Source organism: Sander lucioperca, chromosome 3 (assembly GCF_008315115.2).
Source record: "Sander lucioperca isolate FBNREF2018 chromosome 3, SLUC_FBN_1.2, whole genome shotgun sequence".
NCBI lineage: Eukaryota > Metazoa > Chordata > Actinopteri > Perciformes > Percidae > Sander > Sander lucioperca.
In genome coordinates this window covers 23,317,839-23,343,970 of record NC_050175.1, presented here as the reverse complement: position 1 = coordinate 23,343,970, position 26,132 = coordinate 23,317,839, and the positions used below count along the sequence as shown (strand labels likewise).

The 26,132-nt window shown below is 37.2% G+C and overlaps 1 long non-coding RNA gene across 1 annotated transcript; it reads left to right on the top strand.

The window, feature by feature from the left end:
* Positions 1-12,951: 12,951 nt before the first annotated feature.
* Positions 12,952-22,913, top strand: LOC118494792. Its single transcript, XR_004896982.1, has 5 exons — positions 12,952-13,081; positions 13,746-13,814; positions 16,114-16,233; positions 19,851-19,852; positions 22,598-22,913. It is a non-coding gene; the product is annotated as an uncharacterized LOC118494792 (long non-coding RNA).
* Positions 22,914-26,132: the final 3,219 nt, after the last annotated feature.

The window sequence follows — 26,132 nt, the reverse complement described above, 5'->3', positions numbered from 1 at the left end:
GAGTTTTCATGAGTCGTTTAAAACCTGGCTTGATTCAGCTGTAACTGAACAGAAGAAGAGAGGAAGATTGCACAAGGAACTTTTTCCCCAATCAGATGACTCACTCACATGCAGAAAGTTCTTCCAGGCAAGAAAGGCAGGAAAATGATCCGTATGAAAGCTTTGAGAAAATATTAAAAACCTGACTCATGCACTGTATGATCAGTGCAGCTTTATGTCTCTCTGTCTGGCTTACGTCCTGTCTTAATTTACATCTCTTATTTTACATATACAAGTATATACCGATTTATTGACCTTTCCTGCTTTCTGTGCTGCTTGCTCTTTGGCTGCATTCTATCTGGCAAAAAACCTTGTTGGCTCTGACTTGGATATGCTCTACAGGATGAGAAACAGGAAAACAATAATGGGAAAAACCAAATCTGTTCCATGCTGGATCATATTTGATCTTTGTGTTGTTTGTAGTAAAGTAATAATCTTCCCTGAAGCACCACCATCATGTCACATTTCTCAATTAGTCCAATATTTTGTTGTAAATCAAAGCATGCTAACACACTAAAGACAGTAAACACTACACCTGTTTCATATCACCATGTTAACATTGCCAGTTCAAGCATGTTAGCGTGCTGATGCTAGCATTGTATGTTAGCAAGTACAGCCCACAGCTGGCACGGCTGTAGACTCTTATAGCCTACAGTACAGGATTTCAGCTTTGCATAATGAGGAAAACTGTTGCAGGTTGTAAAACAGAGAAACAACAGTTCTAGCCAAGAACAACAGAGGACTAAGCCTCTGAGCCAGAGCTCTGTGAGTAGAGAGTTAGCCAATTATACTGACAGTAAATGTTGCTTCTTCAGTGGACTTTGGGCATTTATGCTAATCAACCTTACAATACCCATCAACGCCATGTCAGAATGTTATTGAAAGTGTAAACAGCAACGGCAAAGGGCAAGTGTGGAGTTGGGTGGAAGCAGTGGCGGTTCTAGACCATTTCAAATGGAGAAGCCAGGCTGGGGCCACATGTGATTTTATGGGCACCAAATATAACCTACCTACCCTATATAGGTTTGGTTCTACAAAAGACAAACAATAGACATATAACAATAAACACAAGAATACTCATTCAGTGTTAACCTACATTTTATCTATCACTGCACATGGATTATATCCCCTTTTTGGGTATAAAGTATAAAGTATAAAGTATAAAGGGGGGGGGGGGGGGGGTTTCGAGGCCACTGGGTGGAAGGTTTCAGAAACAACACATTACAGCACATTACAAGTAGAACCATGTTTGGAATGTTAATCAACAAACAAACAATGTCATAAAATTCATGTTCATGCCACAAATTATATTGAGATACAAATCTTATTTTTTTGGCGAGAGTCAAAGAAGCACGATCAGCATCCCATATCTGACCAAACTCACACAAAAGTCAATATCTGCTAAACTGAAATGTTAAATAGCTGCAGTTCAATACTGTCTAACCTCAGTTTCTATAAATGTTGCAGTTATAACAAAAAATTGTTATAACAAAGCCGATCTGCTCGGCAGTGACATAGTTTTATCATTTATGTACATCATGTCAGTGATTTTATGAAGGCAATATGTGAAAAAAACGTTCTTCATGCAGACAAAAACTTTAAACTCAAGTATATCTTCACTGTCATCTGCATGTGTTTGTCAAACATGTAATACTAGTTGTAGTACTGTAGTTTGGCATGTAGGAGGAGGTTATAAAACTCTGACATGAGAGGAAGTGGCCTCATTCCTGTCTCCTTTTTCCCAACTCTTTCAGATAATCTATCCTCCAACTGTAAGTCACTGAGCCAAACCAACAACCCAGTACCTAAAACATCCAGTCATCCTTTAGTCATTGTGCACTTTCAGTTGTTAATTCATTTAGCCATTACTTACCTTCTAAATAACAATTCATAGCAGTTTATTTAATCAGTCTGTGATATTGTTTATTCCAAATTTAAATACTTTGATTTTGTAATTTTTTTTAAAGATCATTAAAACAGAGTCACTAATGTTTGGTTAATTGTCAGTGATGAGGATTGATCTGGTCCGATATGCAGTTATAGTAGAAATGAATTCATCCATGTCTTTTTGCTTATAATTTGAACAGTCCATCATTTATTTAAAAGTTCAAGACCTTTCTGTGTAGAGCCAAACTCTAAAAGCTTTCCTTTGCAGCCATTTATACTCTGCAAGCAGGAAACCCTGAGGCTGGGAAAGCCATCAGGCCAAAATGTTTCAACACACACACGTACACATCCTAGTCTATCCACATCAGCAACTTCAGATAGCATGCACAAACAACCAGTACTTTAGATATTTATTAACAAAGGGGAATAGGTTATAATCCCATTTCAAATCACTTTGTGTACCTGTGTTCAGGCAGCTTCTTTGCCTCAGTAAGCCAAAAATAATTTAGCTATTGTTGCTGTATTCTTCCCTTTTTCTCTCTTTATGCAGGTAATCTACAACACAACTTCTGTAAGTGAATTTACAGGTTGTTCATATGAAAAAAAGTTTCCATCGAGGTCACAAATGGTACTGCTGCTCTCTAGTGGTGGCCTGGGTTTGATCTCCACAACAAAAAGATATGAAAAATGTCTTAGTCAAACATGTAATTAATATTATTGTAATTATTTGCTTACAGTATCAATGGCTTGTTTTCCATGCTTGTGAACGGACAGAGAAACAATTCTGGTGTTGACCTCTTTTAAAGGTCACAGAGAAGTCAACAATATGGTAATCGTGATTTATTGCTTTAGTGAAGAGAAACATTTTGGATTTATAAATTAGACTCATAAACAGCATGTGAAGAGAAAAATCACAGGTTTTTTTTTATTTGATGTTTATACATTTCATTTTGGTGTAACACCCGTGAATTTGATTGATTTTGATTTAGTATGAAATGCACCAAAGGAGGTCATCATAAGTAGAAAGTGAGTCACAAGATGTTGCTGATATCGTACAGAGTGAAAACAAGATACATTTAATTTTCTCTGTTATTCTGATCACTGCATGATTTAATTATCCAATAGGATGTATGGTGCTCGTCTTTAGCAATATTTTAAAAGGTTTCTTCTTCTCCTTCTGTGAAACGGTTTCTAGTGGCTCTCGATTGTTTCTTTGGCCTTTAACCGAGCATCATACTTTTGATTAGAAAAGATTATCTAGAAAGAAGGAAGTCAGTTGTCCTCCTTTTTTTTTGTTTCAGGGCCACCAACACCCAGTCTTCTTCATGTGTGACCTCAACATTTTGCGCAGTAAAAAAAGTGTCATTGTCTTCATGAGATACTATTAAACCTACCTAGCCTGACAAGCCAGACCCACATCAAGCAAATTACATTTGCTGCCACTAGGGTGCGTCTAGATTTCTAGGCTAAAACCTACCATGATTTAAAATGAATTTGGCCAGCAGGTGTCACTGTTCAGCAGTAGATTTCCACCAACACCACTCACACCATCACACCAACACCTACTAAAGGACAAATGAGAGTTCATATAAGATCCATCAGTCAAGCAAAAAAATCTCTCCCAACAAAGCTCCAACATGGAGCTGTGGTGAAAACAAAAGGTTGCACTGAGTGAATCCACCCAGCAAGCCAACTGTTTAATGCGAATCTGTTAAACCAGATTCACATTAAAACGTGATGGGTTTTAAAGGTTAGCATGCACGATTTTAAAGGTCAAAACTGGCATAACGTATGAGTGGTTAATGTTTTCAGAGGAAGAAATGTCTTTGTTTCTTTAAACATTCAGCAAAACGTTTTTTCTCTCTCAGCTTATGGAATTAAATCTTTCTTTTTTTTTTTAAATGGCTGCAATAATCAGTCTGTGCAGCATGTCAAATAAGAAACGACTAGAAACAGCCACTATCTGGTGTACACACATATAGACTGTTAGTGTGTTGTCTGTATGTGTCCGTTCACGTGGGAGAAAATGGGATCATATGTTCTCCTGTGTGTGTTTCTCCAGGTGTAAACTCGCCACCCATTCCAGGGTAATGGATGTAATTAACTGGTCACTGTAGCATAAAGTCTTTACATGCTATTAGTAATAGTCATGTTTGAGAAAATCACCAGGTAATGGGCAATTCTCCTCCCAGCAGGGACACTTAATGTCTTATCTCGCTTTTCCTAATTACCCAATTAAAGCTTATGTGGCCGATTTGTTTTTCTTTATTGTCTTCTGCTTTAGCTTGACGGTATGAGGTCCTTTCAGCAGTCATATCCTGTAATGATTACAGCACAGAAACAAGAGCGGAGAGAAGAAGCAGCACGATGTGCAAACCACACACCAATAAATAAAGCTTTTTCTACATCGGTGTTGACAAGAATTCAAGTAGCTATACATAAGTGTCTTCACACCTAATTCCTGGGCCTAAGAAGTGAGAATTTATGTCAGATGAAATAATTGTGAATAAATATTTTGACAATATTGATAGGACAATTTAATTTAATTTTTACAGGGACAAAATATGGACAAATGCCATTCTGCAGCATTTATAGCCTAAGCTAGTTTGCAATGCTCGTCCCTAGATGGGCCTTTTAAATACTGAAATAAAACTAAATGAAAAACTAAACATCCGTGCTAAGCTGAGCAGTATGGAGCTTTTTCATTGAAAAGAGCCGCCTGCTGTGGCCAAAAACGACCCTAAGAGAGTGATGACAGTCAACCAAAACAGTAAAGTTGTGGGCCCATGCAGCTAAACAATACGCTGAAACTCACTTGTAAAGCCAAGTGGAGCTGCAGATTCAGGTGATAATTCTCTGAGTGACCCATTTTACATTGTTTTTACATCGTCATGGATACATTATTATTATAAAGTAGAAAATGCATTTCCTGCAGAAAATGCTTGTCAATATTGAACAGCTAAACTGCTAAAGCTAAACTGGATTGCTGGCATAATTGCGTAAGAAGAAGGTGAAGTACTGAGAACAGTTGGAAAAGTGTTAATGGTTTAAATTTGTACGGATTTCACTGAAATGTTGACTAATAACAATAATGTATTAAACAAAAGTTTAGTAAGTACTTTGTTTTTAAAAGAAAAGTCATAGTATGTCAAAAAAGTAATAAAAAGTCATAGTATAGTTTATCAAAAAAAGTAATTAAAAAAATCAAAGTATAGTATGTCAAAAAAGTCATAGTATAATATGTTGAAAAAAATGATAAAAAAGTCATAGTACTATGTCGAAAAAAGTAATGGAAAGGTCAGAAAAAAAAAAAAATCATAGTATAGTATGTTGAAAAAAAATCATTTTATAGTATGTAGAAAAAAGTGTTCATAGTACAGCATGTTGAAAAAATGGTTAATAAAATAGAATAGCATTTTGAAAAAAGCCATTAAAAAGTATTAGTATGGTACATCCAAAGAAGTGATAAAAAAGTCATAGTCTAGAATGTTAAGAAAAATCATTATATATATATACTATACATCAGTATAGTATATCCAAAAAAAAGTCATGATATATATATATATATATATATATATATATATATATATATATATATATATATATATATATGTCGAAAAAAGTATAGTATATAGTATAGTATGCCGAAAAAAGAGAAAACAAAGTCCTGGTATAGTATGTCGAAAAAAGTCATAAAAAGTCATAGTATAGTACGTCAAGAAAAGTGATAAAAAAGTCATGGAATAGTATGTCAGCAAAAGTCATAAAATAGTTGTAATACAGTATATCGGGAGGAAAAAATAGTATAGAAAGTCTTAGTATATGTCGAAAAAAATCATGTAAAGGGCCAACTCAGACTGGGAATCCTCAGTCAAAGTCTGAAGTGACTACTTGCTGGTTGTATGTTGGAACAGTGCAAACCACTCAGCCACTGTGCCACCAAAGAATATATGTTGAATCATTATTAGGATAATATGTTCAAAAAGGCTATCAAAAACTCATAGTATGTAAAAAAAAAGTGATAAAAAAAGTCATGGTATAGTATGTCCAAAAAAGTCATAATATAGTATATATCGAGGGGGAAAATAGTGTAGAATGTTTGTCTCTTTCACATAGTATTATTGGACCTCAAAACTTACTGAAACATTGTGATAAAAAAGTCATACAAAAAGTCATACTATAGTATGTCATAAAAAAGTCATAGTATAGCATGTTAAAAAAGTCATAGTATAGTATGTCGAAAAAAGTCATAGTATAGTATATCGAAAAAAAAGTGATAAAAAAGTCATAGTATAGTATGTCAAAACAAGTCATAGTATAGTATGTCGAAAAAAAAGTGATAAAAAAGTCATAGTATAGTATGTCAAAACAAGTCATAGTATATTATGTCACATAAAAGTGCTAAAAAAGTATTAGTATAGTACGTCGAAAAAGTGATCAAAAGACATAGTATGGTATGTCAAAAAAAGTCATAGTATAGTATGTTGAAAAAAGTGATAAAAAGTCATAGTATACTATGTTGAAAAAGTGATAAAAAGTCACAGTAAAGTATGTCGAAGAAATTGATGATAAAGTCATAGTAAAGTATGTTGAAAAAAGTTATAGTATAGTATTTCAAAAAAAGTGATAAAAAAGTCATATATTGCATATCGAAAAAAGTGATAAAAAGTCATAGTATAGTATGTCGAAAAAGTGATATAAAAGTCATCGTATAGTATGTTGAAAAATGTATAAAAAAATAATTGTATAGCATGTCATGTCATAGTTAAGTATGTCGAAAAAAAGTGATAAAAAAGTCATATATAGCATATCAAAAAAAGTGATTAAAAAGTCATAGTTTAGTATGTTGAATAAAGTAATGAAAAAGTCATAATAAAGTATGTATATCGAAAAAAAAGTTATAGTATAGTATTTCAAAAAAAGTGATTAAAAAAATCATATATTGCATATCGAAAAAAGTGATACAGAGTCAAAAAAAAAGTGATAAAATGAAATAGTATGGCATGTCGAAAAAAGCCATATAAAAGTCATAGTATAGAATGTCAAAAAAAGTCATAGTATAGTATGATGAAAAAAGTGATAAAAAAGTCATAGTATAGTATTTCAAAAAAAGTGATAAAAACATCATATATAGCATATCAAAAAAAAATTATAAAAAGTCATAGTATGTCGAATAAAGTGATGAAAAAAGTCATAATAAAGTATTTCGAAACAAGTCATAGTATAGCATCTCAAAAAAAGTGATAAAAAGTCAGTGTAGAATGTTGAAAAAAAAGTCATAGTATAGTATGTCGGAAAAAGTCATAGCATAGTGCGTTGAATCAAGTGATAAAAAAAGTAATAGTATAGTATGTAGAAAAAAGTCATAGCATAGTAAATCGATAATTGTGAAAAAAGTAATTGTATAGTATGTCGAAAAAAGTCAGAAAAAGTCATAATATAATATGTTGAAAAAATGAAAAACTCATAGTATACAATGTCAGAAAAAGGCATAAAAAATCATAGTATAGTATGTCGATAAAAGTGATAAAAAGTCATAGTATAGCATGTTGAAAAGTGCATTTATCTCTCCAGAACAACCGGTTGGGAAATAAACTGGTTAGCACTGTCCTCTTCATTTATTTGAATTTGTCTTTCCTGTAAGATAGTCAGGAAACTAATTATACCCTGTGAGATTTGCACCCACAACCTTGTGTCTCCTAACCATTCTTTTATCACACTAAGCTATCTGACCTGGTACAAAAGTGAGTTTTTTTGGCACATTAGTCCATTTCACTTAGTATGTTGGAGCTCAAACCTTACTGAAACATATAGGATTTGAAGACTCAACCTGCTGTCTTCCACTCATTCTTTTATCACGCTACTATCTAAGCTATCTAATCTGAATCAAAGTTATGTTTTTGGTGTATTTGTCTCTTTCATTTAGTATTATTGGACCTCAAAACTTTCTGAAACATTATGATAAAAAAGTCATAGTATAGCATGTTAAAAAAAAAGTCATAGTATAGTATGTCGGAAAAAAGTGATTAAAAAGTCATAGTATAGTACTTCCAAAAAAGTGATAAAAAAGTCATAGTATAGTATGTCAAAACAAGTCATAGTATATTATGTCAAATAAAAGTGATAAAAAAGTATTAGTATAGTATGTCGAAAAAGTGATCAAAAGACATAGTATGGTGTCGAAAAAGGTCATAGTATATTATGTTGAAAAAGTGATAAAAAGTCATAGTAAAGTATGTCGAAGAAAGTGATGAAAAAGTCATAGTATAGTATGTCGAAAAAAGCGATATAAAAGTCATAGTATAGTATGTCGGAAAAAGTCATAGTATAGTAAATTGATAATTGTGAAAAAAGTCATAGTATACAATGTCAAAAAAAGGCATAAAAAGTCATAGTATAGCATTTAAAAAAAAGTGATGAAAAAGTGATAGTATAGTATGTCGATAAAAGGATAAAAAGTCATAGTATAGCATGTCGAAAAGCTATCTGACCTGACACAAAAGGGATGTATTTTGGCATATTAGTTAATTTCACTAGTATATCGCAGCTCAAAACTTACCAAAACATATCGGATTTGAAGACTTAACCTTCTGTCTTCCAATAATTCTCTTATCACTCTAAGCTATCTGATCTGAACCAAAGTTATGTTTTTGGCATGTTTGTCTCTTTCACTTAGTATAATGGAACTCAAAGTTTACTGAAACATATGAGATTTGAACACTCAACCTTCTGTCTTCCAATCATACTATTATCAGCCTGAGCTAAATGACCGGTCAAAAAGTTTATATTTTTGGCACATTTGTCTCTTTCACGTAGTATATTGGACCTCAAAACATATGAGCTTTGAACACCCAACCTTCTGTCTACCAATCATACTATTATCAGCCTGAGCTAACTGACCTGTATGAAAAGCTATATTTCTACTACTATACTATAGTATGTCGAAAAAAAAGTCATAGAATAGCATGTTAAAAAAAGTCAAAGTATAGTATATCGAAAAAATGTGATAAAAAAGTCACAGTATAGTATGTCAAAACAAGTCATAGTATATTATGTCAAATAAAAGTGATAAAAAGTTATAGTATAGTACGTCGAAAAAGTGATAAAAAGACATAGTATGGTTTGTTGAAAAAGGTCATAGTATATTATGTCAAAAAAGTGATAAAAAAAGTGATAAAAAGTCATAGTATACTATGTTGAAAAAGTGATAAAAAGTCATAGTATAGAATGTCTAAAAAAGTCATAGTATAGTATGTCGAAGAAAGTGATGAAAAGGTCATAATATAGAATGTCGTGAAAAGTCATAGTATAGTATGTCGAAAAATTGATAAAATCACTGTATAGCATGTTAAGTCATAGTTAAGTATGTCAAAAAAAGTCATAATATAGTATTTAAAAAAAGTGATAAAAAAGTAATATATAGCATATTAAAAAAAGTGATGTGATGTCGAATAAAGTGATGAAAAAGTCATAATAAAGTATGTCAAAACAAGTCATAGTATAGTATATCGACAAAAGTCATACAATGGAATGTCGAAAAAAGTGATAAAAAAGTCACAGTATAGTATGTTAAAAAAAGTCATAGCATAGTATGTTGCAAAAAGTGGTAAAAAAGTCATAGTATAGTATGTCAAAAAAAGTCATAGTATAATAAATTGATAAATGTGAAAAAAGTCATTGTAGAGCATGTCGAAAAAAGTCAGAAAAAGTCATAATATAGTATGTCAAAAAAGTGATCAAAAAGTCATGGTATAGTGTGTCGAAAAAAAGGGATACAAAAAGTATAGTAATTCAAAAAAAGTCATAGTATAGTATGTCGAAAAAAGTAATAAGAAGTCATAGTGTAGAATGTCAAAAAAGTCATAGTATGTCGAAAAAAGTAATATTATAGCATGTTGAAAAAAGTGAAAAAATTCATAGTATAGTATATCGATAAAAGTGATAAAAAGTCATAGTATAGCATGTCAAAAAGTGCATTTACCTCTCCAAAACAACTGGTTGGGAAATAGACTGACTGGAACACAATCTTCATTTCCACCGAAAAAAGTGATTAAAAAGTCATAGTATAGTATGTAAAAAAAAAGTGGTAAAAAGTTATAGTCAATCAGCATTCACACAATAAAGCCGGAATAAATCACACCCAAGACTTCAAATGCTATTTAGTGGGGTCTTTATTTCCAGTTTTATGCTTTAGGCGTATTATCGTTGGAATAAAAGTCAATTCAAGTTTGGTTTCCACCTCAGGAAATGGTTTTCAATTTACAAAAGAAACACGCCCCTTATAGAAAGAAGAAAACAGAACCATCGTAGAGTAGACCTACTTGTGCTAACCTATCAAACTTAGAAGCTACTTCTCTTTACAAAGGAAACAAAATATGTCCATACTGCTAAATACATTAGACAAATAAAAATGGAAATCACAAATCATCATAGTTTCCAATCTAACTCATGGTTAAAGAGCTACTGTTTTCGTCCGGGCAATCCTAAACTCAACAGTCATCATCAGACACCACAGAACCAACATAATGCTGTATTGTCCTAACTAATTCTTAAAAAACACAAAGTTATTCATACATTTTCTCACCGCTGACTACAACAGCCATTCCCAGCAAAACAGCGCATTATGTTGTACTTGCTGTATTTTCCTGGCACCCTCTCTGAACAAGCACACTGCTCTGTTCAACTGTGAAACTAAACCCATTGCTTTCCAAAGTCAACATCTACTGCAGCGGACAATCTTATTTCCTGTTGCTTTAATTATGAGTGTTAGACTAATACATCCATGGTGTTGGACAGGAGGTTTACAAACCAACTTAAAGTAAAGCATAAAAGTTGCATAAAGTAAATGGTGAAAAAAAAAACTATCTGTTTGAAGCATGGCTTATTAAGGTGACAACAAACCACAGACATGTCTGAGGTGCTGAGGAGATCCCACATGTTGTTGGGAGCTTGTTATCAGCTGTGAAGTGAAGTGTGGTGGCTGTGGTGGCTGTCTGTCAGTGATAATAGATGAGCTGGGACTTGCAGGGCAGGGGCTGGTCTGCAGGAGGGCCGAGGTGTTCAGGGGTTCGATAGACTGGACGGATACATCGGTGTAGCTGAGAGCAGTGTGAGGAGAGGAGCAGCTGGCAGACAAGTCAGATGGTCAGAGGCTGTAATGATGAAGCTCCATGATCATTTCAGACTTGACAAGATGTGGGTGGCATTCTTTCAATCTACAGTGAGGACAGATGTACAGCAGTTGATAGAGATGTGGCTGCATAAGTGTTGCAGTAAGCCACAGCGTTTAACAAGTGTTTTTAACTCTGCTGAAGGGATTAACACCATTTTCTGATTCATCAAACTATTCATTTATCAAACCATTGTTGTCTGTGTGGAAGAATATGTACTCTACTCAGTTATTTAGGGTTTGTCTTCAATGTGTCACCTACAGTATCTGTGTGTTTTAAAGATGATTCTTTTGGGCTGCTTGATTTTGTAATTTATAACAATAATTTATATTTATAAGTTTGTATTAAAAAAAATGTCTTCCTTCAGAAATGCATCCAGTAACGGTTCACTTATGATTGGTCCCTCACTTTTGTGACATTGATGTCACATTTCAAACGTTTGAAGTACTGTTTGGCCACTATTTGCAATGTTGCAAAGAAAGTGTTTAAACACTTTGATGCAAGACAAGGACTGATGCAGTTAGTAGTTGATGCAATCTTATCTTTTTTTCTTTTTTTTGTTTTGTTTTGGATCTTCCACAGCAGTAATACAACCGCCATATCTTTTTTTGTTGTTGTTGCATTTCACTGACCGTTACTTTGTCCTTCATTAGATTAGTAGCAAATAAAGATAGAGGGAAAGATGGGAAAGAAGTGGTAAACATGGATTAGGAACACTCAAAAAATATGAGACTATATTGCTTCAACCAAGCAGTCCGGTTCAGTCAGTTTGTTACACATTTATTTAGTTAATAAAAGGTTGATTTTGTGTTTCCATTGTCAAAAGTTGTGGATTGTACCAATAGAACTGTTCTATTCTGTCCTGTTTTTTTTTGTTACCCCTCTGTTGAGGTACTTAGCACACTGATCCAATACTAAAAAGTCGAGCTAGAAACACGTTCCTCTGCATCGTCAGGGAAGAGGAAATACAGCAATGAGGAATGAAAAGATTTTTCAGCGTGTTTCTCAGCACATGGTTGTCCACGGCTTCCATTGCATGTCCAAGCAATAAATTCAGGAGGGAATGTAAAAACTAAAAACAACATCCTGCATCCATGCATGGTTGATGCAACCATCCAGTAACAACCCCGCCAACATTTAAGAGTACTGTCTGTGGTGGAAACGCAAAACAGATCTAGTGTTTAGGTACATGTCGGTTCTAAAGGTATCATACCAAAACTGTGTGGTGGAAACGTCGCTAATGAGGTGAGATGTACAAGTACAAGTCTTTAACTCCAAATCTTCATCTTGACTGACTATACTGAATCAGTATTTTGTCTCAAATCAGACAGTTTTAACTGTATAGCTCACCTTGCTGGTGACAGATAGCATCGTTGTCAATGTCAGCACAGTCGTAACATTGGCACAGTCATAACATTGGCTTAAAGCTTATTGAAAAACCACAAAAGCCAAAGAAAGTGTCATGAAGTGATAAATCTGTTGAAAATAGTCAGCTGCTGAGCTATTAACCTTATAAACAGTGCAATCTACTGTACCTACTGAACTGAAGTCAGAATCAGCACCAAACATTGTGGTAGTTTGAGCAATGATGTACAAACTGAAGTGCATTTGAATGGTGATGACTATGAAGGCCACAGCATATGACTCTCATCATTTTCATACTCGTGCCCAACATGAAAACATCCATGTTCTTTGTCCTCTCATTTCTTCTGGTTTTTCCTCTAATTTGTCACTCTGTCACTCTGTCTGTCTGTCTGTCTGTCTGTCTGTCTGTCTGTCTGTCTGTCTGTCTTTCTATCCTCCCTGTGGGCCGTTAGCTATGCTGTGCGTCTGTCACAGTCCCAGCAGTGTGTTGCAGACACAGAGGAGAAAGAGAAGAGGCCATCTGGACTGGGTCACACTGTAGCAGCGACCACACGGGAAGCAGCCAGAACTCCTCTTCAAACCATAATAACCGTCAGAGTGGGAAGAAATAACGACGGCGGGTATGGGAACGTTTCCCCTCTCTACTTATAGTGCCGCTCTTTCTTTCCATACACCCCGACCCTCCCACCTCTCTCTGGATCTCCCTCTTTCTTCACACCTCTTGAGATGCTATGCTTACATGAGTTGATAAATCCTTTTTTGTGTCCCCCCGTTTATTCACGCTTTGTCTTTGCACTACTGGCTTTGCTTCATTCAAGAGGAAAGCAGTGTATCTGCAGAGAGCGAACATTTGGGAAAGAGCCTTTTGTTGCTGATTTGAAAGAGCCAGCTTCCAGTCTGACAATTGGCAGCATACCGATAGGGGACAAACAGCGGTCTGTGCACATTCACCAACACACAATTTCCTGGCAGATACCCATGCTGTAACACTCATCACACTCACACACACATACAGGGAGATCAACTTTGCTCCTGCTTAGTTAAAGTATGTGTGTCAGGGAGGACAACAAAGCTCCACCACTGGCGACACAAAACCTACAATTCACCCTTTAAAATGTGCATTTCCATAAGAGTGGAACAGTTGCTGGTACAATAAAGTACACTTCTCTTTCCTCTCTGGCATTGTGGTGGTGTCTGTCCGTCATGAATGCTGTGTTGTGTTTTGTGTCTGACACTCTTGACCTGTATTTTTTTGGCCCAGCATCCCTCCTCCCCCTCTTTCAGAGCTCGGAGAATTCCCCACCATGGACGGGATCCCCCAGTGAACACCTCTCTGTGTCCCTTCCTTCCTCAGTGAGTAAGATAATGAACTCTCATAAGGGAGTGGGTGACCCTCTTTTGTACACTTTCCATCTATCTTTGCTGTGCAACAGAGAGACACAGCGTGCGCTAGAGAGAAAGGATGAAGTACAGACTTGCAGTAATATCATGGAGACTGAGATTGAAGCCTTTGGACTGCGCTGCCCTGTGTTCAGCTCACTAATGGACGAGGTTAAGACGCAAGTGGCCCCATTTCTAGCAGATGAAGAAGGAAAATGGTCTCTTCTGGCCTGCCCGGTCCAGACCAGCATTGATCCACCTCTGGATAGAGCAGGAGTCTATTATCTTGGAGATTACCTTTAAAGCTTTTCATTTTGTCCTTCTGCCTGTGGATCGACCACGTGCTTCAAGGACTGATTGAGTGCCCTGCAGCCACAGGTCTGACCTGAATGCAGGGTAGACATCGGCCACAACTATCCACATCCTCCAATTCTAACTCACTCTGATCTCTCTGACCTCCATTCTCTCCTTTTTTGATCTCCTTCAAAGAAGCTCCTTCTTCTACATGTTCACCTCCTCACACTGCAACTGCCCTTTAACCTCTCGTTTTTTCCTGCTCAACTCTCTTTTCATTGAAGCAGATCCCAACGTCATGAGATAAGTTTGTCTTTATGATCAAATGGCTTTTTAGTAGGGGCCAAAGGTTCTCAAATCACTGCCTGACAAGGCCAAGACAGTTTGTATAAAGAAAAACAAAATTGAAGGCTGCATTGTTTACAGTAAATAGGCCAATTCATTATGCATTGCTTAGAGGTATATTAAGACTCTTTAATGGTAGACACTGAACTTGTACTGTGCTCATATTTTGTCATCACAGTTGAACGCAGTTATTTTCTTTTTTTCATATTTGTACATGTCACTGTATGGATTTTAATGTAAAGCACATTAAAGGTGGAGTCTGTAATTTTCGAGTTCGACCGTTCTCTAGGATTTGTTTTCATGCTAATCGAATGTGACCAGTTTTATCGTGAACGACGAACGTGCATATATTTCAATAAACAGATATAATTCATGCATTTCCATGTAATTACATTTCACAAACGTAATTCCTATCGACTCATTGGGAAACCACGGACCATGGGAGATTTCAAGTGACAGTTCAGCTCACGTTGCATGGCGTTCGTCGTTCGACTGGTCGTGACTGTTTTCCCAAGATGGCGCCCGCCTGTATACGTGAACGGTACTGTCTTTATAATCTATCTTTTTAATGAACTGTCTGTACACTTACAAAGTTCTCAGTGCTTCGGTTTACATGTAGGGACCCTCATTATGATACTGTGGAAGTGTGGTGCTATTTTGAGCATTGTTAGTGTTTTTGTTTTGTTTATTGTTAGTGGTATAGAAATAGTGATTTCTTTTTACTTTACCCTCTGCCCCGACGACTAGCGGTATAAGGTAATTAGCGGTTTGCGATAAATCTGGTCACATGCGATTAGCATGAAAACAAATCCCAGAGAACGGGCGAACTCGGACACGTGTTATTAACCCCTAGGTTCATTTTGCCCCGGATTTATCCTTTAATCCAGTTGTCAAATTCAGCAATTTTTTGTTCATACACACCCCTGGCTCTGTAAAGGGGAACCATACAAAATGGCTTGAACCGAGACACAGCACTATTTTGTTGGTGTGGACAGGGAAAAGGCAGTGGAAGCGACAGGGACCTTAACTCTGGCACATGCTAACATTCTGAAGGAGCACTGATGGGAGAGATGTATTTGTTTGGGTGTTGAGTTTTAATATCAACAATCTTTTTCCAAAATCGCAGACTCCACCTTTGAGTTCCCTATAATGAAATATGTCTCTCCTTGCATAACTGTTGTTGTTTCCCACCTCAACCTCACCCTGATCCGAGGAAGGTCTTTTGACTGTCAACCATCAGTGTCAACAGACACAATTTTTCTTCATTAAACTGGCGTCAACTGTATGCAGAGTATCTTTTGACTTTGTGTGTTTGCTGTAATATCCTTTACAGATTTTTTTTCCTCTGACCCAACTAAAATGATTTGATATTTCTTTCCCTTTCTTGTTTCTCATTTCATTTCATTTCCTTTTCCTTGTCCTTGTCTTTACTTTATTTTTTCCTTTCCTTTTAGGTCATTCATTTCCTTTTCTTTCTACTTTCTTACTTGCTTTTCTTTATCCTTGTCTTTTCTATCTGTTGCTTTCACTTTGCCTTTTCTTCCCTTTTCCCCCTTTCCTTGTCTTTCTTTTTCTTTTGTTTCCTGTCTTTACCACATTTTCTCTCCTCCAATCTGTTTGCCCCAGTTTTTAGGCCATCTGTCCATCCATCAGCAGGGCACCTCAGATGGATCCTCCTCCCAGGAAGAACATTAGAAGACTATTCCTCCCGGCTATTTAGATAAATCGGTCCATCATCAGGAGCATGTGTCAGGTAATCAAGTAGCATGATTACTTAACGAGGATCCTGCTTTACCTGCCATTGCAGACAGTTATGGAAACTGAGAATATAATTAATCTGTATGGCTTTTTTACATTTGTTTTGTTGGCTTTTAATTTTTCTAATTGATTTTCAGTCAATTTTGTAACTCAGCAGTCGAAGTGGCCAAAAATAATTTGGCCAATGCCTGTCCGTTTCTGGTCTGGGCCAATTGATTCTACGACAAGGTTATATTCCCTGGACCGTATTGATCAACTAATCATGATGGATTTCCAATTGTCAGAGGCCACAGTTTGTAAGATCCTCCTTTATTACCTTAGAGACTGATGACCTTTGCTGGCCTTGAAGATACCATCAGGAATAAAGATTTTTTTACTCTATACACACACAGCAAGGACTGTTTAATATGGGTGAATAAATGTTTCATCAGTTTTATTGCTCAGAAAATCTTGTTTTAAAAAGAATGAGCTTGTAAATGGACACTGAAAGCCGACACTGATAGCCATTTTTATCAAGATCCTCTGAGAATAAGAGGGAATTTGATGTGACTGAAAAATGATGAGTGAATAATGGGCTGTGACAGTGACAGTGTAATTGGACCCAGGCGCACCATTAAAACAGCATACATTGACGAATATCCCTGACACCTCATTAAAAGAGACTGCAATATTTGTGCTTCATATTCCAAGAAGTCAAATTACATTCTCCAATGTTTTTATTTGATAAATGGCACTTGGGGGTCTGAACACCTCGTAAAATATACCAGATTATGTACACTGCTTGATGACAAGGCTCCTCCTCTTCATTGGTTAGCGCCTGAGTTGTTCAGATGAAGGGTAGAAGGTGAATTGATCCAAGCGGTGTCCTGTTCATCGGCAGCAGCTCAGCCATTTGACAGAAGTCAGGAGGGGACAGCCAGTCTGTCGGCAGAGACGCATGAGACTGAATGACTTTTCTCTGATGTGGGGGAGGGGAGAGAAAGAGGTAGAGAAAGAGGGAGAACAGATCTGTTGCTCAGCCATGCTTTGACCTTCAGCGGACCTTCCACAGACAATAATAACCTGACTGCCACGCCTCCCTCTGCTTCTCCAACGTCGTACGCTCTCCTCACATCTCCCTCCTAGAAATTACATTTATACATTTCTAAACTGCAACATACTAATGTATTTATCTTGTGCGCACAAGATAAAAAAACAACACTTTTCAGGAATTTAGAGGCTCTGTAGCAACAGCATTTTTTTATCAACATTAATAAGGATTTTTTTTGTTTGCAGAGCGTTAGATGAGAAGATGCCTCTATCATGTCTGTGTGGTAAATGAAGCTAATTTAGCTACCAGTTAGCTTACCTTAGCATAACTACTACTCTATAAAGGAATAGCTCGACATTTGGGAAAATACGCCATATGTCTACTTCTCCAACCAAGGCAGTTATAGGAGAGCTATTAACCAAAATGTTATATCTCGTTTGTTTAAAGGTCCAATGTGTAGGAATTTCTCTCAACTCTCTCGCACCACGCAGTTCAAAGTACATATTACAGCTACGGTAGCCTTCACGCTTCCTTCTTCAAACTTGCCGGGGCCGGGAAGCTACGATACCCATTAGCAGCATTAGCAGCACTTATGAGTCTATCATGTGACAGCGAAAACGCGAAAGGCGGAGCAGTATGTCCTGTATGTCCCTTACCGGCTAATGTATTTCAAGATGGTGCATGAATATGGAGCGTCTACCCCAGTTCATATGAATGCAAATGTAAAATTTCAAGCCAAAAGGAAGTTTGTGAATGGGCAACACAGATTTTGATAATGAACAACTAAACACATTACACACTGGACCTTTAAAACAACACCTTACGGTCAGTGTTGGGGAGTAACTAGTTACATGTAATGGCGTTACGTAATTTAATTACAAAATAAAGGTAACTGTAATCCATTACAGTTACTGGGAAAACATGTATAATTAAATTACAGTTACCTATGAAAATGTTCATAATTACATTGGGGGTTACATCTGAATATTTTCTGTAGAAAGTAAGGCTATATGTTGAATAATATTAATTCTGTGCTTTACATGTTTTTCATGTGCACAATGTCATCTTTTACCATTTCCAGCCACAGCTGTTTAGTAAAGTTTTATGCTATTCTGATGCTTTCGATTGGTTCTCCTGTTTGAATTTGCAGCACCACCCGTCTGACAGTTCAATTACCTCTTAAGAGATGCTACTATGGCATTAAATGGAAAAACATTTCATACAAAAATCTGAGAAGGGTTCGAGCATAACCGTGCAATGCAAAGAATACCAGCGGTCAAAATGCTATTGACGTCGAAAATGTTGATGTCCAACCTCAGGAAACATCTGCAGGTAGGTCTATGTAAGTTAAGTTAGCTTACAGTAACTGTAAGCAGTCATATTAAATAAAGTAGGGAAGACATGCCTACCTTGACACACCAGGCTTCTAATGTGTATTGAAGACATACTGTATTTTAGCACTATTTTTAGCTTGGTGCATTAAAAAGAGGTGATGAAGTTTGACTTTGTGTTGGCTGTTTTTCAAAATTAAATTATTATAATCTTGATTCGTGTGATGAATGTTTTTAAAAGGAGTTTGACAGTAGTCAGTGTTGAGTACTGCTGTAAGGTTAACACTGCCAGGTTTAAACATTTGAAAATGGTTAACAGTTGAAAACATTCAAAGTAATCAAAAAGTAATTTATTGTATTAAAGTTACATTACTTTGATAAAGTAATTGAAATAGTTACATTACTATTACAATTTAAATAGGGTAACTTGTAATTGGTAACCTATTACATTTCCAAAGTAACCTTCCTAACACTGGTAAATGAAGTCACCGCTGGTTTACCAGGCTACCTTAGGGTGGTGACAAGCCTCCAGGAAGTGACTGGGTCCAAGAAATAGTCCGGCACATAACCCCCATGGAGCCAGCTTTTTTCTCCTGTTTCCAATTGTTATGCTAAGCTAAATTAAGGGACCGTTCGGTATTTATGGAATGGACCACCAGAGGAAAATAGGGGAGGGTCATGTCTTTATTCTTTGTTGATGGGAGGGTCATCCAATTTTTTTTAGTCTAGGGGGGAGGGTCACCCAACTTTTGTATTCATGAAAACAGCAAAATTTCAAAGTGGCTTGTTTGGTGCATATTTATCCATGTAGCTCCATGTAGCTCTCTCAGTCTCGGCCCCTATCGCTAGTAGATGGGTCCCTCCCTGTTTAGTCAGCCAGACCTGTAGCTTAGAGACCGTGGGATTTCCCAAACTGAATAAATCCCGCTTGCACATATAAACACAAAACTGCTTTGCTTGCTCCATCGTGTTGTAACTAAGACATCTGCTGAAAAAAATATTTTATTCATTAGCATGATTGCCGTACTGTTTAGTTCAAAAACATCCAAAACACCGTACGAAAACATAGCGGACCAGACGCAAGCTTTTATTTTGAAAAGTCAAAGCTCCCGGACAGCACCAAGCTGGGAGGGCATGAGACGGGGGTCTCCAGGCTGCAGCCATACCCGACTCAAATATCCTTTCAGTCCCGGTGATTATTTGTGAAATTGTGCAAACGACAGCCTTTTCAAGGCATTTGAGAAGAAGGAGTGGTAGCATGCAAGCTCCCAAATTGGGAAATGGAGTTTTGGATAATGTTCAGCTTCGGCAGCTTTCCCTATACTAAAATATACAATGACTGAGGAAGCCTAGTGACGAGTCCATAGCAACCAGTGTTGAATTTCTTATTACCCAGTGTGCTTTGCTGAATGGTCTCAATGTTTTATTGTTTTATTTCATGTGAATACTAGTTTACTAGAGGAGTAACTTAGTATTTGAAGTAATGCAGTAATGCAGGAAGTGTGCATTTAGTTTCCATGCTAGTGAGTAAATCTACTGAAATGGCCACCACACCATAACAGAGGAGTGTGATGCGTCAGATCAGAATGCAGAGGTTTAGTAAAATATGTCATGGCTGTAAAAAAAACAATGGGTATTTGTACATGTATTGCCAAGTACAAACCAGTACAGAAGGCATCAGTAAATTGTTGTCGAGGGTCATCACGTTTTTCCATATTGTTCTGGAGGGTCATCCAAAATGTATTTTTGGAGAAGAGAGGGTCAGGTGTATTTTGACTAAAAATCCCTAAACTCCTCTGGTGGTCCCTGAAATAAATAATAAACAGTCCCTAACCAGCTGTTACAGCTTTATACATGAGAGTGATTTTCTCATACAAGTCTTAGAATAGGTGTTATATGTGGTGTGGTTGTGGCGCAGTGGATGTGACACATGCCTATGGTGTGTGTTGATCTGGGATCAATTCCCACTGCAATACATCAGCCAATGTGTCCCTGAGCAAGACACTTAACCCGTTGTTGCTCCAGAGGCATACGACCTCTGACATATATATAGCAATTGTATGTTGCTTTGGATAAAGGCGTCAGCTAAATGACATATAAAAGTGTATTTCCCAAAATGTTAAACAATGTCTTTAATGAAGGAATCTGCCAATTCACAAAAAGTCAATACTGAAGCTATTTGTAAAATTTCCACTAACAACATATTTAATTTGTTTTCCCTATGATATCCACTCATAACAACTAAAGATTTAAAAATTCAACAGTGACTTGAAGCAAGAGACATGACATTTTTACTTTCTCAACATTCAACCCAAACCCCCATCTTTAACTCACCTTGACCAAAGTATTTTTGTTGCCCACACACAGGACTCAGGCAAAAATTCTTTAAACCGTCTTTTCTACAAGCAAGCAAAAAGGTACAAAGAGGTAGCGCTTCCTGTACATGAAAAAACTTTGTCACAGAACATCAACCTGGCAGCATTTACGTTTCCCAAATGCAAATTAAAGTGGTGGTGTATAAACGTAATTTCTAGTCAGTAATGGAGGTGCTGAGGACGGAGGGATGGAATAATATTCTCTGAGATCACAGCACCTGAAAGAAGACAATGGAGCTCTCTTAAAAAAAAAAAGCAAGAACACATAGACACACATTTCCTTCCTCAGGCATGTTTGAATCAATGCTCAGCCCGACCGTGAAGCATTAGTGACTAATTGAAGACTTGGCAATTATGAATGCTCATACATACTGAGCAGCAGCAGACAATCCCTGGATGGATGTCAAGCCATGGAATCGACTCTGGCAGTTAAGTGTCTCTATTCGGAACCTGAGCGCAAAACCAGAAGAGGAAAGATGCCCTCATTCAGCGTTATTGCCATGTGCTTGACAGGCATTACCTTTCCCGAAACTACATGTGGCACCTTCAGCTATTGAAATGCTAATTTGAATAACAGTACATGGGTGGCAAACATCAGCATATTTCTCATATTAAAGCCAGGAGGCTGGAGGACTGTGGGATATCGTAGGTATCCAACTGTGCTCAGCACTACATTACTCAGTACTACATTAGTACATTCAATTTAATTTCACCAAAACTGTCCACATATTTCCATAATTGCATTTGATGACAAGGAGAGACAGGAACAGAGAAACAAGAAGCAGCAGAACATGAAGGGAAGGAGAGGGAGGGAGAGCAAACATTGAGATGATGAGGTCAAAGGAAGTGTGATATTTAAGGAACACAGAGTCCTCTAGAGATTAATTAATCTTTTCAAAAATATGTGATGACAAACACATTTCACCATAGTGCTAAATGAGAACACAATATCTGTACCAAACCTGTACCGTTTGCTGTCACGTTATTTGTACTCATATTACTTTAATTATTCAAATGTTATGCTTCGGGCATTTGAATGTGGATGCAGGACCTGCTGCTTTTTGTTCTGCACTGTAGAGGCATATATAATTATGTGTGCTGAGAATTAGCAAGAGTCGAGTGAGGAAGCTTTGAATTTTTCATCTCCATATAACCAGTGTTATGCATAATGAATTATTCAAGGTGTGTGTGTATGTAAATTACAGGAGATAGTTATGATTTGATTTGAATAAAGGTGGAGGACCTTCAGAGTGATTGTAACTGTGAGGAGAGGAACAACTGCTCTTTGTAGCACAGCTCAACATATTCATAATGCTATTGAAATTCCCTTCACTTTTTTTTGAATGCACATATGACCCCTTACCCCCCCCCCACCCCCCCCGCCACACACACACACACACACACACACACACTGTATTAATTACATTTGCGCCATGTTTGTAAATGCCATTTTTCATTGCAATAAAGGAACTGAGAGTGTATCTTGTGTGATTGAGCTGCCAAACAGATGTGTGTGACAGAGAGAGAGAGAGAGAGGGAGAGCAGGTGAATATGTGCATGTGGAAAAAGGTTTCTTGTTAAACTGTGACACTCATATTGACCTTAACTTCCCCCAACAGGTAGAGAGATGCAGGGGGTGCTGGAGGGAATCGTCAGACAGTAGATAAAAGGCAGCAGATCATCCAGAGTGGACAGACTGGAGATGATGAACAACTGTAGAGATCATGTTTATATCATGCTTCTAAGGGAGATGACAGGTACTCTGTCTCACATATTGCTAAATACAAACAAAAATACAAGATTCTTCCTGATTCCTACCCAAGACAATGATTTTGGCTTTTTGGCTATATATGAGTCCCAGCCACGTAAAACACTATAAAAGTATGAATGTGATTGGTGTGCAGTGCATAATGATTCACATTAAATAAATGTCCCCTTGTTTTTTGGTTTCTACAATAGAGTTGCAAAGTAGAAGTTGTTTTAGGCACCTATGATTTAGAGGTCAGTTAAATGTGCCACAAAACGAACGACTGCTCTGATTCCTCAGACGTCCTTCTTCTCTATGGTAATGGTGGCAGACGCTGGGTATTTTAGTATTTAGACGTGTCCAGCTGCCAAAATGAGTGTAAAATGAATATTCTCAACATCATAAAGCTTCAATAACGTGCGGGAACAAGCTGGTGCAGAATCTAAACAGTATGATACTGTCAGACAGTAGAATAACGTGATTTAACCAACTTAAAGCTACTTAAGGGGAGGCAAAAGCATACAACTAATTTTCCCTGAGCCTCAGAAAAAAAAAATATCCACTGTTAGAAGTAAACAACAAAAAACACAGACTAAGGCTAAATACTTATTTTTCCCTCCATTTTTTTTATTGGTGCAGTATTACAAAACAAAAATCATGAGACAGACTTAGACAATGGTGTCAGAACTTGTCAGAATGTACAGAAAGAAACAACAGTTTATGACATTAAACAATATAGTTCCAGTGAAGATTTGGGAGCCTACATGTTTAGCTCATCAAGTGCAAAATAAATGGTGTTGGTATATGTGACAGTTTGTTTTGGGGGGGTAAGAATGTAGGCTAATGCATATGTGAAAAAGTTACAGCAAAGAAAAAAGAAAAAAAAAGACATGGAGCAAGAGAGCAAGAAAACCAATGCTTTGGCTGACCAAACCAATGTTACAGTATTGCTCTGAATTAGCACCAAATCGATAACAACACAGGGTCGGTTTATATGTTGTAGCTGTGAAGAGGCGTCTACAGGTTACAGGTATAAGGGGTTAAGCCAGCAGATGCAGAATGGGGGCAGGGGTACGCTGAGCAGTTTCTCCAGGGAGTATTAACAAATCCCCAGATATTGATTGGATGCAGGAGCTTCTGGACGTCTGAAATGATCCCCTTTACTACTCGAGTGAGACCGGGTCAGACGCTGTAAACTGCAGAAGAAGCTGAATAAGAAGCTGGAGAAGTATTAACTGTTGTGACAAAGACATACGTATGTACTGCAAAGAGAATGTGTGTGTCTCTCTGGCAGCCTTATTGCTACTTGGTTTACTGTACACAGCAATATTTAGCACTGGATGACTGATTGTCCTGCGAGGGTTTGTGGTTGTTGCAATTGGACACTGTATATGTGTGTGTGTGTGTGTGTGTGTGTGTGTGTGTGTGTGTGTGTGCAGTGTTCATCTAGTCAGTGAGATACAGGTCTCTTTATATTGACATGGTAAAACAACTGCATCCTCGTCAGCAATACTCAGCAAGACAGTCAATCACCACCCTGATGACCTGCAAGCTCCCTTCCTCTGGGGTTCAACACACGCATGCAAGCACGCACGCACGCACGCACGCACGCACGCACGCACGCCTTTATATGTTATGTTGAGAATGGCATTACTATGCTTTAGGTGTACACATTTTTTATAATTATTACAAAATTAACAATTTTTCCCCTTAAAGCGGGTATAATCTACATTTTTATAATACAATCGATCAAATTTCAGCTCATTGTTTAGCTCGCCGGCCAACAACTTACCGTCAACGGACTTACCGTGAAATCCACTTCGTGATATGTCAATGTTGTGTTCACAACTTGTTTGCTGCCCCCAAGTGGCCACAAAATCAGTTACTGCAGGTTTAACAACGTTTTTGCTTTTCTTCTGACCTCATTACCGTAAAACTTTGTAAAAATCAATATTAAAATGTTAACATGCTACTGGCTAAATAGATGAATGAAGATAAAGCATTGTTATTGCACCAATGAGGAAATATTTAATGATTATACATGATATGGGCTGTGCATGACCAAATATTAATTTATTTATCATATTTTGTTTAGCACTAATTCACAGACAAAGAAATGCATAATATGTTCTCCTACATAATGATGTTACTTCTGTTTGGGACCAATTAGACCCCAGAGAGGTCTGACTCCAATAACAGAAATCTACATCTGGAATCTGGGAAGGGTGCTGCATTAAAAGTGCTGTCAACACCAACTATAGAAAAGGAGATCCACGGTCTTTAACCATGTTTGACAGCTGGGGTCTCTCTGATAACACAAACAGAAATACATTATGTAGCTTCTGAAACATGTCACCAGTTCACAATCACAAGTTTATCAGTAAATCTCTTAAACTTAAACTTGACACCAGAGTAAGAGCATTATTTCATTGTTTCTATATTCGTCTTCTAAAAATGTAAAATAAAATAAACAAGTACATCATGTGGAAGATACGGGTGAACTCTTCCTGCAGTGACTACATCTGACCATCAGGTGGCAATGCTTTTCTTTTCCTGTGCACAGATAATTTTTGTGTTTCCACATTGTGTGTGTGTGTGTGTGTGTGTGTGTGTGTGTGTGTGTGTGTCTGTTTCGTCATCCATACATTACCAAGCAGACCAATGCAAGGCTGAGACAACAAAGGAAAGGCCATTGTAAAGAGGCTCTGTAATGACTGCAAAGATGGGACAAAGGCCAGTCAGGTGCAATTATTTATAACAAGATGGAGCAAGAAAAAAGATTTTTAGACAATAATGCAATTTTTAATGTGTTCAGTTTTGTATAAAACATTTACAGTATATAAGCCAATTATATTGTTTGTTATTCTTGTACTCTCTGCCCTCTTAATATCATTATGGGCTGTGATTCGGTTAGTGTTACACTCTTTATACTTATAGATCCCTCTGTTGAGCTCACTGGTATTTTACGGTCACCTATTGATCTTGTGATTAGCGGTGCAGCAGGGTCCACCCACTTCATGTCCAGTTGAGAGAAATGGTTATTGAGTGAGCTGTCAATGGTTAAGAAGGACCAGAAGAACATGGTGGTGATGTTAGTGGATGGGGGTAGGGGTATCAGCAGTGACCACCCTGACCTTCACCACGCCTCCACACCAGCCCGCTGAAATAAGACAAACCAGCCATGGTGACCACCACCTGTGACCCCACCATCCACCCATCTCTCCACCCTCTCGACTCTTTATCACTGGAAGCTTGGAAATTGGTCCTGTGTTTCAGCACAGAAGTAGGTCCATCCATTAGGCCGACTATCCTTCATCCTGCGGGTGATGATGCAATTTGAGAGCAATGCAATCATTCCACATGATCCAATCTTGGAGTACAACGATGAGATTAAAGTGGACCCTCAGGGCC